Source organism: Argiope bruennichi, chromosome 2, assembly GCF_947563725.1.
Source record: "Argiope bruennichi chromosome 2, qqArgBrue1.1, whole genome shotgun sequence".
Classification (NCBI taxonomy): domain Eukaryota; kingdom Metazoa; phylum Arthropoda; class Arachnida; order Araneae; family Araneidae; genus Argiope; species Argiope bruennichi.
Genome location: NC_079152.1, coordinates 138,469,631 through 138,481,856, shown reverse-complemented (window position 1 = coordinate 138,481,856; position 12,226 = coordinate 138,469,631). Strand labels below are relative to the sequence as shown.

General features: G+C 32.7%; 1 protein-coding gene across 1 annotated transcript in view; it reads left to right on the top strand.

Annotated features, from left to right (window-relative positions):
• LOC129960983 (retinal homeobox protein Rx3-like) overlaps positions 1-12,226 on the top strand; it is a 51,209-nt gene that overhangs the window by 29,560 nt on the left and 9,423 nt on the right. The gene's annotated exons all lie outside the window — the stretch shown is intronic.

Sequence of the window (12,226 nt, the reverse complement as noted above, 5' to 3'; positions counted from 1 at the left end):
AGGTTATTGAAAGCCTAATTTGTTCTCCTAACCAATTTTCGGTGGGCTTCCGCAACATTTTCCAACTTCCCGTTATTTGACGAGGTTATTCCATCCAGAATTTAAAGAATATTGGAAGATCCATTCTCATTTAATTTCTTGATGGGAAAAAAAAAAAAAAAAACCGTGGAAAAAATTCTACAGTGTTTTATATGAAAATCTCTAGTTTCTTAACCCTAAGTTTTACAGCTAAGAGTGGTTGGTTTCTGGAATTTAGTTTAACAAGAAATCGCCAGATGTTTCCAAATTAGACAAGATATTTGATTGTCAATTTTCACAACATTTTTCTTAATATTAAGAACCAGAAAGCGCTTGAACTCTTCTAAAATATTCCCTAGCAATGGCCCAAGTGTTTTCAGCATTATATTCTTACTGTTCAACATTATAGTCCATTCTTATGCAATCCTTAAATCATAAAAAAAAGTCAGACATTAATCTAATTTTTAAAATACCAAATTATGAATTAATTAAAAGAAGCTATGTTGCTTCACGTGATCATTACCAATTTCTTTCAGATTTTTGTTAAAAATCTATTACCAAAATTATGCATTTATTAAATGAAATAAGCGAGTGTCAATGCCTTTTCTCCATTTTTTTCCAACACTTCACTTTCGCCAGAAATGACTGCATCCCTTTTTATTTGTGTGGCATCATCGCCGAAAAGAAAAAGCGGAGCTGGCGCAAGAATCGAATGAGTCGTTTCTATTATCCCAATCAGCTCTCTGAATCCCTCGTCAACATTGGCACCTTAACATGAAATCCATTTTTTCTCCTCCTCCTTACCACTTCCTGCTCCTGAAACGGGAATCGCCGTCTTCGGATTGGCCGAGCACAGGGATCGGGAGGTGGGAAGACCAAGAGGAGGAGAAGGGCGTCGAAAATGCTATTATTTCTCAAATTGGATTGCGTTTTCCGGCTCAAGCGTAATTTCGTCAGAAAACACGGATGTCGGAGAAAATCCAAACAACCTCGTTTTATTGCGAATGAGTTAATGGATTGACAGTGCAAATTAGAGTGTATGTTTTTAACCTTCTCGCCTGCATCAATGTTGCAAGCACATTCATTTTTAATGAACTCCCTCATTAGGAAGCTAATGATGACAAAATTTGATATTCCACTTTTTTTATATGCATTGTTTTCAATTTATTTTGCGCAATAGAGGCGCAAATTTATTTTTTTAGTAAGATAATTCCAATGCATTTATTTAGTCATTAAGGACTTTATTAATAACTACGTAGAAAAATTAATTACTAAACATCTAAGTTTACATTATGTAGACCAGTTTTTATAATTTCAGTGTCAGTATCATTTCTATGTCACATAACAATGTTTTCCAGCATTGGGCATTAAATCAATTAAAGAATTTGTAAATTATCTAAAAGAAAATCGCGAACGTCTTATACACTTACTGATTCTTATTTACAAATTAGAAAACCAACCCAAATAACAATCATAGATATAAAATATATTTCCCTATTACCAAAGCAATATGCTAATTACTATCTGTTTATTACGAACTCGCCTCTAAAAAGAGAGCAGCTTCTTCATTTGAAACAATTATTTTTTTTTCTGGTTATCAAATTATTAAAATGGCCTGGATAATTTTAAAAAAAAAATTCGTTTTATTCTATGTGGAAGTCGGGTATCATAAGCGTAGCGAAAACTGAGACTTGATTGGAACGATTTTTAGCTTATGTATTGCTTCCAATGCTTCTTGGATTGTGAAATGAACAACTGTCAGCAGAGAGTTTTGAAAATGTTCAGACTTATTAGTTTGTTAAAGAAGTAAAATGTTCATTATCCAATATCGATATTAAGACTTCTGCGTGGTCATCTCAGCTATTTAGAATTTTTGGAATGTAATGAAGTATTGAGAAAAAGATACCAATGAAAGCTGTGACAGATCGCAGATGATTGCTGCAACCCGAAAGAGAAATTTCCTCAGCATATAAAAGGAAAACAAATAAGGAGTGGCTTCTTACGAATTAAATGATCTATTAACTATCGATTAATTTATTCCAATTTTATTTTTTAATATATCTATTAATTGTTCTAATTTAATTTTTTATCGTATTGAACTTAATTCAACATCATCATGTATTTTTTAAAGCATTATTATTATTGATCTATTTTTATTTGTTATTTATTCCCTTTGTTCATGCATTATTTTAAATTTTATTCCTTAGATTAGGTTTTTATTCTTTAGGTTATTTTACACGGCTCCTATATTGATTCACTGTATACTCCTTGGAATTAAGTTGGTTTATTGCGTTGATTTCATTTTTAGTTTTCATTTATAATTGAAATAATTGTAATGCGATTTGATTGTTGCATATAATTAGAACTCAAATTTAATTTTCTTATCAAGTTACAATCTAAATAGAATTCTTTGAAAACAAAGATAAATTTGGAGGTAGTACCAAGAAATTTCCATAAACTCAATGGGACATCTTTGGCAACAAAATCAGTTTTCAGTACGGATCAAGGAACAATGTTATCAAACCTGTTGATAATTTTTACCCATAAATTATTTGAGCTCTGATTTGGCTGGTAATTGTGATGATGCTGCATCATCAAGCGCTCAGATCTCTGTAAGCAAGGAAGGGGATGCTCGAAGTCGAATTATAATAATATCGAAAAGCAAGTTGAAAAATGTTATCATTGCAAGCTAAATTGTAGAAAACAATAAAAAATAAATGCGTGAATATTCATTCAGTAGCTGCCCAGAGATAATCGAATCAAGAAATTATGAGTACTCTGAAAGATTTGTTACATGTCTTAGAGTGCTGCGATATCTGCAGAGAAACGTATGACAAGATTCTCATCACTGTTTACGGAAGTATCAAACACCAAAACTTTCAGATGATCTGGGAAAAAAATAAATGTAAGCTAATTCTATGAATCGTGTACAATTATGAATAGAATTATTAATCTTATAGTCCATTTTAACCAAAGTACCGATTTTAGAGTTATTGAATGTGGTAGTTGAATTGAAAAATAAAGATATAAGACACATCTATGAGCATATATAAAATCAACCTGTAAGAAGCAGATTTTGTATAAAATATAAGAATATGAAAATATTCAATTGTATGGATTAGATTGCATTAAACATTCCTATTATAATACAACTTTCTCATTCGTATAGTTGTTTTCTTCTTATTCCAACGGTATAAAAGCACTCGATGAGTTATCCTCAGTCTGTGAAATAGGAAGTGACGAATAGAAAAGGGACAAAAATAATCAGAAAAAAAATTCATCAAAAGAAAAAATTAAAAAAAAAAATGCAAAACAAATAAAATATTCGTTTAAATTATTCATTAAATAAATTTCTTTAATATACCACATTTTTGAAATGGACTAAAAAAATTCTAGTTCCATCTAGATTTCCGTGAACATTTGTAGTTGCGAATTTTAAAAATTAACAATGATGAATATTAAATAAATAGAAAAATGGAAATAAGGAATGGCATGCGATCGCGCAATTAAAATTGTAATTGCACATCAGAATTTTGTTTCATTCGGTCGAAACAAAAATGGCTTTCAAAATTGGCTAGCATAGGACGTTTATGTGGGGGATATTGAAAATAAAAATTTGACCATTCGTGACTTTGCGAAAGTCTCAAAATTTTATGCCGGGGAGCGGGTGAAGGACACACTATTGAGGAGTATATGAGAAAGTTCATGGGAGATTATCCGCCCCCACTGTGTTATGAAAAAAAGTAATCCTTTCTTTCAGGTATGCTTGTTCCTAATGCGTACCATTTTTTTCTTATTTGCAATCTTTTCTAAGTTTTCTCTCTCTCTCTCTCTGTCTTTTTTTTTACAGTTTCATGCGTACAATTAGGGAAATACGAGTATTTCCTTAAATTTCTACTAAATAATAATTATTTTCCATTTTTCATTCCAAAGCATTTAAATCTCTAAAAGAAACAATGTGTAAGCAGATTTAGCGATCATTTTGCCATTTTTCATTCATATATTAAAATATTTAACATTCTACGACCAAACGGGATCTCCGTACCGAAAATCCAGACTCAGCACGAAATGCAATATTTTGTGTAATATAGGCATCAAAACTTCCCATCCAATTCTAACAACCTACCCTTCTTTCAGTGATGAATAATTGCCATAGTCAACATTTCATCCCTATTCTAGTATTTTTTGTCACTTTATTTATATGAAGAACACTGAGAATTAATAAAATTCTATGTCTGCATAATATACAGAGTGCGTTTTAACTGATTACAGATGCAAATCCGTGAATTGTATCAGTTTATACTTATATTTGTGTAAACAATGAAATCGTTAATATGGTAAGAATGTTAAGATATGTTAAGAATTTATATGTTTTTCATCAAATAACATTGAGCATTCATAAAAGAAAAGAAAAATTATTGCTAAACAGGAGACTCAAAGTTTTTGATTATGAATTACAAGTATACTGATAAGTTTTGTTAGAAGTCATTTTAATATGAGAAATAAAGACTTTTTTACTTTCTTGCATACGAAGTATTGTAATCGTCGAAGAATTCGAACGATATTTCAACAACTGAAACATCACTGAGTCCGATAAACACATTTGGAGATTTACGACTGTCTGTCTATAAACATGATAACTTAAATACACTTTGAATCAGACGGATGGAATTGCTACCGAATTCCTAGATTTCTATCAAATTTTGAAGGAAATGCATTCAGAGGAAAGTAACGTGTGATTGGCTGTTCGAGGGAACTTGGTAACTACAAAACACAAAAAAGTTGGCAGATAAAATTTGGTACTCAGATTTAACATCTAAAATATAGATTCTCATCAAACTTTGCTATCATTCCGGCTAGCAGTTGACCATCTGTCGGCCCGTACTTTCTAATGCATGTAAGCACGATTATTCATAAGCGCAATGTCTTTCTTCAATGAAATTTTGTATATTAGCCTGTGATTAAACCGTAATTTTGCATCAAATTTGGTGTTAATCATCAGCTAAAAGGTACTCAAAATATATATACTCGTGATTGATTTATTAAAAAAGCTAGATTCACGCCAAAGATTTGTATTTTGTTAACGATCATTCATCAGGGCCATGCAAGGCATTCGTGACCTTACCCAATACCCACAATTTTAGGTGGTGGGAGGGAAATATAAAATTTGATTGCAAGTATTTGTTGGAGAGAACTTTCAAGAGAAAATATTCTCCTACAAATAATTACAAGCAAACTACAAATAATTAAAATTACAAAAAATTACAAGCAAAGAAGATGACAGAATGAATCAGGAAATCATCCTCAAGGAATGAAGAAATCATCCAGAAATTCGAAATGGAGATTTTGACGAATTACCACGTTTCAGAACTCTCCAAATTTCAAAAACACATTTTTGAATTTATATCTGTCTGCAAAAACTTTTTTTTAGCTAAACGGGTGATGTTGGGTGCATGGTATTTTGTTGATTTCTATTAAATTTTAAATGAAATCCATTATGTGAAAGACTGCCTATCTGACTGTCTGACACAATAATTATAAAATGAAAACAGTTAGTTAAACGAAAATTACTCAGACTTAAAAATGTAATATATAAAATTTGGAATCAAATCTGTGAAGGGGTTGATTGTCTATGGGTCTGATTCTTTGCAATAAACGCAATAATTAAAAAACTTATAGTAACAACTTATACGTAAACAACTTATGCAGATAAAATTTGATTCATAGTTTTAGTATAAAAAATATAAATCTTTGTAAAATTTTGGACCACGTATGTTAAAGAGTTGACAGTCTGTTGGCCTATACTTTCACAACCTTGTAAATACGATAACTCAAAACATAAGGACAATGAAATTTAGTAGTTTCTCTTGCGATTACAATTGCAGTTCTGTGTCAAATTTCGGTTTCAACCGGTTGGAAAAGAAGAACGTCAAAAATACATATTTGGTTTTCAAGTACTAATGTGTTAATCACAGTCTAATGATTAAATGTTCAAAAAAATTGCGAAAGGTCGTTCGCTATCAGATTCTTCCTTAACTATTGTTCGCCAGTGGTATGCTGTTAATAATACACAATCACATTTGAAGAGAATATGTGGGAAATTTCTTGTAGATTACTTCTTTAATTTAATATGAGACATCTCTATTGTCTTTAGAAACTTCATATCTCTTGCAATCTTAATCAGTTGATACCTTATTATTTTTTTCAAATGTACAAAGATTCTGTTAAGGCTAATTTTAGCAGGAGAGATTCAAAATTAACAGAATGTAAGTGAATGTTTTATCTTTAATTCCCTCCGAGATTTTATATTCATCGCAAGCTCCTCTGTGAAAGCCTTTTAATTTCAGACAGAAGAGATAGTCTGTGCTCAGATGATACATCTCAAATCTGTTCACTGTTAAATTTTGCTATTCATAGCATAACTTGAAGAAAGGGGAAAAAAATGATACGATGACTTCACAGTACATTTTAAGACAATTTATTGCTTAATATAAAGCACAGTGACATCCAACAAATGGATATACCATCTCTGGAAATGGTTCCATTCATGTTACTTTTGAAAGTAAAAGTGTTGCGGCAGTACAAAAAAAGTATTTTACGTTTTGTTGTGAATAAAGTCAAATATAAGAGTATTAACAAAAACAAAAATTGAATAGTATTGGAAAAGCGAGCGTTTGTACGTGGCCAACATATATTTTAATTTCTCATTACTGTTTTCTAACAAAAAGAATTAGGCTTGAACGACGTTTTTCAAGAGTGGTTTTGATGTTTTGGATTGTATGTGCAAATTCTTAAATTTAATTATTGATTTTTTGTATTGACATCCTGATTTTTTAAAGCTTATGTGATAGATAAGGAATTCTATCACTTGAATTTTCATTGAGATGAAAAGAATATTATAGTTGAATTGATACACAGCCCTTCAATCTTACATATTACCAGCTTACTATCTGACTTTCCAATTCAAATTTAACATGCACCAGCCACATGTAAGTTGCAGTTCCTTTGTGAAATTTACTCATATTTTCTAATGAAACACGATGAGATTTTCTTAACATTTTAATGCAGCACTTAATGCATGTAAAATTTCACAGTATCGATTTACTTTCATACGAGAATTGGAACTTTAATAGTGGAACACTACTTTATACATGTCATAAAACGGAATCAATTCATTTCACGTATAATACACATGAGTTACATATCTACCTTACTTCAGAGTTAAGGGACTCCCCCATCATACGCATGCGCCCTGACAGAAAGTACAGAGCCTCATGATAGTTGGCGGTATGATGTTGTGTTGTCACGATGCTTTCGAAAGATGAACAACTGAATTGAATAAAGATTGAAAGTGCCAGAGGTCGTACACCACAAAAACGTGATCAAGATCTTCAAGAATCTTTTGGAGAATCGACTTTAGCTTACTGAACAGTGGGACGGTTGGTAAAAGCCTTCAACCAAGATGTAGCAGACATGCGCCGTCCAGGGCACCCTCATTTTGATGAAGAAGTTCATTCTCTTGTTGCATTACTGGATAGTGATCGACATCATAAAATTCGAGGCAAGCTTGCATGACAGGTTAGTGCATACGATTGTGCTGTCCATTCTGAAGGAAAGCCTGGGCATGAGAAAAATTGCACTACGATGAGTTAGTTCTACATCATTTGGCAGAAATACAGAAATGGCTATGTTACGACGCTGCTCGTAACTCCTCCGAGCTCTATGAGCGTGAAGGAGAGACTTTCTTAAGCTAGATGAAACATTTGCCTTAAAAAATCGTACGTGCCACAAATGAAAGCTTATCAAATGAACGGTGTCATTATGAGCCTTCAGAAAAGTCGAAAATTTGTCAGAACCTTTACAATGTGAAAGCTATGGTGATTTTCGTGAACGAATGTGATGGTCTTATCCAAATGCATATGATCCCCAGCTGACCATCATTGCTTATTTTTGGGACACAATCTGCAACTAACTTTGGGAAAGATGCGGCGATACTTTCGGCAGAACCCTCCCATCCTTTTGCATGGCATTTTCCAGCCAGTGGTCTGTGACTGATGGGGCTACAGGTTATGGTTGATTTGTTCGATGAATGGGGTTGGAAAATGCCGTACCACCCTCCAAACTACCTTTAAGCCCTTGTGGTTTTGACTTGATTCCTGAGATGTAGGGATCACTTCAAGGCAATCTTTTTAGAAACTGTTCCAGAGATTCTTCAGTCAGTAGACAGCTCTTACCAGGTAAAAGAGAGCTGCTAAAAGTATTCTACGATTTCCATATTACTGGTCACTGCATTGAAGGACAGCAAAACTTGATAACGTGCATCTCTTTTGTATCAGTTGTAAATAACTAATTATGACTATTAAAGCTCCAATCTTCATATTAATAAAGAATATGTATCATAATAAGGTTGCTTCACGGCAGAAAAGATAAAGAAAAGCCGACAGAAACGTTTTCTTTTACTTAAGAAGTTAAAAGAATGAGTTGAACAATTTTGATTACTTTTTGTTTTTCTACTCATTTCACAATTTTCAAGGCATTTTTATTTGACTCTCTAAAACAAATTCAAATTGGAGATGCTTTTGAATTTGTCTTTGCTCCTTAATCAAGCAATATCAATTCGACAACGCGAAATCTCAATATTTTTTCTAAATTATCAAATTCTAATGAATGCAATAGTGATATATTACTTACTGGGGCAAAAACTCTTTATAAATATTATTATAAGCGCACAGATTTTAGATTTAAAAAAAACTTGTCATGTTGTGCTCTGCAAATAAACATAATTAAAAAAAATATTCAAAGATGAATCGCTTTACCATTCTATCATTTCATAAGTTTAGTATGAGCATGTTTGTCTCTCTCAAGCATAATAAGTGATAAACAAACATAGATCATGATATATGCTTGTTGTAAGCATAATATTGTAATGAACTTTCAGAATCTTTCTTGGGAATTCTTAAGCTGATGTTTGAAGGCTATTAAATTTAGTGTTTTTTAGGAGGAATTATCAATAATTCAAAAAGTTTTAAATTTCTCTTTTGCTATTTTAAGATAATTCTCTGATTGAATTGAGTAAAATAAGGCTAAATAAATTAACAAGAGAAAAACTTGTCAGAAAATTACATAAAAGAAATTATAAACTTGTGACTACATTCATATTCGAAGAGCAAAAAAGATATCTTAATATAAATAAAAATCATTGTGGCTATATTTATATACACTGGTGTAAGAAATTAAGAGAATTTTCATATTTGATCTACGATCTCCAGAACTACTGAACAGATTTTAATAAAATTTGGTGTGAACATAGGTTCATATAATGCAAACAAAATAAACATTCAACAGTTATAATAGACACAGATGTTTGTGCGTAACACTCACGGAAGTCTGAAGGTCTGAAACAGTGGTTGCAGAATACACAAAAGAAATGGGTTAATAGAGGGTATGGTCCCCTCTTACAGCTATACACGCCTTGCAACGTGATGTCATACTGGAAATAAGGCAGTTTATCAGTGCATGTGGCAATTGGTCCCACTCATTCACCAATGATGTTTCCAGTTCCTGGATGGTTCTCGGAGGGGGGTTTCGAGTTGCAATTTCTCTCCCCAGAGCGTCCCAGAATGCTCTATAGGGTTACGGTCTGGAGACCTGGCTGACCAATTCATCCGGCGAATATCCTCACTCTCAAGAAATTCGTCGACCAGAAGAGCTCTATGTGGCCTCGGTTTATCGTCCATTAAGATGAACTTGGGGCTCACTGCACCCCGGAAAAGGCGAACACAGGGCTCCAAGACCTTATCCCTATACTTCACACCAGTCACAGAGCCTCTGTCAAAGACGTGGAGAGGTGTGCGGCTATCTAACATGATGCCTGCCCAGAGCATTACACTGCCACCGACATAACTGTCGATTTCGCGGACATCGGAGTGTAGCTAGCGGGTCCCTGGCTCTCTCCATATGAAAGTACGGCGAGAATCGGTGTTTAGGCTAAAACAGGACTCGTCGGTGAACAGAACGGTTGTCCATTGCTCCATACTCCAATAACTATGTTGCCTGCATCATGCTAATCGGACTCTCCTGTTCGTAGACCTGAGCGGGACGCAAGCAGCCTGTCTTCTGGCAAACAATCCGCTTTCATTCAGTCTCTTGAAACAAGTCACCCTTGATACACAGATTCCTGTGGCTGCATATAGGTCCCGAGAGAGCTGAGAAGCTGTAGCCCCTTTGTTACGCCTCGCTAAAATGGACAAATGGCGATCTTTTCTGGCCGTCGTGGCTCTTTGACGACCTTGCCCAGGCTTTCTCCCGATGGATCCAGTATCCTGGAACTGTTTCCATAGGTTACACACGACGCTGGGCGTTAAATGAAACTCTCTGCATATCTGGACTTGCGATTGGCCTGCATCTAACCTGCCCATAATTCGCCACCTCATTCCATCATCTAAACGTTGGTGGTTACTCATTTTTACTGTTCCGACGTGAATTTCACCGATTGCTACAAGATAACACCAAGGAATTCGCCTATGTGGGCTAGCGAACGAAATTCATCTTACCCTCCACGCGCTTATAAAGCCTGTTTTTCTGCTGTCTCCACCTACACACACGTATACAATTAGGTATTAGCCGTACAACATTTGCATTTTTATCTAGATGCAGTGGTTTTTCTTTTAGTTCAGTTCTTTTCCTTCAATTCGATAAAATATGCAAATTTTCTTAATTTCTTAAACCAGTGTATATATATAACGTTTTGCCGATGTTATCTTGTGAATAGGATAACTAGAGTAATTTTGTTTGCATTTTAACTGGTTTGGAATATGATGTAAAAAAATGTAAAAATCTCGAATGAGTTTGTACATTTACTATCTAGCACAAAGAAGGTAGAAATGGTCAGGAGATGAAATTTTCACTTGGCTATAGCTTCCTTTATATTAAAGATATAAAAATAAATTAAATCATCCAAATTAGAGCCTCATTAAGACAGACAACTTTTGTATTTAAAAATCTTCAATGGCTGCAATCGCTTCGAAGTTAGAAATTGATTTTTCAAGGCCTAATTTTTATCCAGTTATCAGTTTGAAAAAATGAAATAAAACTTCTGTTTTCTTTTATTTATATAGTTTGCAATTGCTTAAATGTGCATGGAGTAAATATTAAAAGCTGGAATAAAACTAATTAAATAAAAATAAAGAAAGAGAAAGATTTAATGGCAACATTATGCAAAAAAAAAGATCAGTTTAAAAATTTCCAGAAGCTACATGTTTTTTAGTTTATACATATTTTGAAAATGAATCTTGCTAGTCCAGAGCTTTTGATAATTTGATCGTCCTTTGGTTTGATGCCCACCGAGAATGTACTGCATTAGAAAATAGTAATAATGAAAGATAATAGTGATAGCTTTAATCCAGTAGGGGTACTTTCCTTAAACGACTAACAGCAATTAATCGTCTCTGACTATGTTAGCCAATGACATATGGTAAAACCTAAAATTTACCAATTCCATGCAGTTAATACAAAAAAGTATAAGAATATTGAAATAAAATAAAAAACTGCTGATAAATTTTCATTTGCTCTGAATAATAGTAATAATTGAAAGATTTAAATGCGCATAAAATAAGATTTTTGTTCCAATATTAGTTAAAAAAAGCAGATTTTTTTTTTTTTTTTTTTTTTTTGTCCAGTATAAATGGAAAATCAAACGATAAATTCATACCTTATACCATAAAAGTTAATGTTTGCATTTAATTGAAAGAAAAATATTTTCAAACGATTGTTCATTTCTTCAGATAGGTTTGAAATTTCTGATCCAAGAAACTGTTTTTCTTAAGCGCTTTCTTCAAGTATTTTGATATTTATAAACTCTGAATCTGGCATTCGGAGATGACAGCCTTTTCTGCTAGAAATCCCAGATTTTCGATTTCAATAATAATAATATGTTTCAAATGCATAGATAAACTTTCCATTCTTGTCGTCTAATACAAACTTTTGGTATTTATTAAAAACTTAAAAGATTTTCAATGAAATAAACTTTGCAACAAGCCTAAATTTGTATATTATTTTCATAATATTTGTAATTTAATCTAATCTATTTTACAATAAATATTACATTGTTCGATACCAATATAAGCTACAATATAATACATATAAAACTATATGTTGCTACAATATATAATATTTCTTTTTTACTTTTTCTTATACGAGGTATAGAGAA